This window comes from Gavialis gangeticus, unplaced genomic scaffold, assembly GCF_001723915.1.
Source record: "Gavialis gangeticus isolate Ggan-Ray unplaced genomic scaffold, GavGan_comp1, whole genome shotgun sequence".
NCBI classification, from domain to species: Eukaryota; Metazoa; Chordata; order Crocodylia; family Gavialidae; genus Gavialis; species Gavialis gangeticus.
The window spans coordinates 21,691,043-21,691,999 of NW_017729026.1; the positions used below are offsets into that span (position 1 = coordinate 21,691,043).

At 41.3% G+C, this 957-nt stretch overlaps 1 long non-coding RNA gene across 1 annotated transcript in view; it reads right to left on the reverse strand.

Moving 5' to 3' along the window:
- The window catches only part of LOC109299726, a 25,387-nt gene extending 25,277 nt beyond the window's left edge, over nucleotides 1-110 (reverse strand). Inside the window, exon 1 of the long non-coding RNA XR_002097966.1 lies at nucleotides 41-110. This is a non-coding gene — a long non-coding RNA (uncharacterized LOC109299726). The remainder of the gene's footprint in view (nucleotides 1-40) is intronic.
- Between the last annotated feature and the right edge of the window lie 847 nt (nucleotides 111-957).

A 957-nucleotide genomic window follows, 5' to 3' on the forward strand; every position in this document is an offset into this window, starting at 1 on the left:
TAAAAAAAAAAAAAAAAAACGGGGGGGGGGGGGTTGCTACAAATGCGCATTAAGCTGCCCTAATGCGCAGAAGCAAAAGCACACACTTTTTTAGTGATGCTTAATGTGAAACCTATTGTTAGGATGGTAAAACCTTGCATTTTCCCGCCCTTTTTTATGCTGATTTATGGTAAGCCCTTACATTGGTCTTGCAGTGGATGCACTGTTTCCTAAAAGGTCTTGGTCTTGCAGCTGATAAATACATTGCCTATGCCCAAGTTAAAGATTTAACCAGGCATAAGACTTAGGATGCTAAAGTTAGCAGAAGTGTAATGTTTGTTTTACATGTTTGTTTACTTAGGGGCTTTAAATAGTTAATTGTTTGTCTAATCATTTGACTGTTTGTTTAGTTGTGGAATAGAGGAACTCAAACCAGACAGGGGAGGGAAACCAATGGTATATCAAGAGGGAAAATGCAAAAGTAGGCTTTTAAGATGAGTAGCCGCAAGTGACCAAAGGTAGTAGGGGTGATGAGCTCGTGCATGCACAGAGTGGAAATTTTCATGGTAATGGGTTAATGCATGAAAAATTCCGTGAACAGGGGTAGAGCCATGGGAAGAGGTCAGGGGAAGAGACTGGGCATGGTTTAATGCTAATGAGTGTAGACTGGAAGGTATAAATGTATGAATGCAATGATGTTATGGGCCGCTCCCCTGCTGGATGGGAACCCGCCCAAAGTTGCCTCCACTTCAATAAAGTTGTTGAACGACGCAGTGTGTGCTTGTGTTTGCCCCATGAGTGATCGTGTTCATGATCCCATGGGAAAATTGATTTGTTGGTTCCCCTAGTTGTTGGGTGTCATGTGGGGTTAAGGTTTAACACCTATTTTACTGCACATTTGCATATTTGAATATTTTTTTATGCAGTACTTTAATGTGCAATACAATAGGCTACTGCACATTAAAGCACATGTGCCCT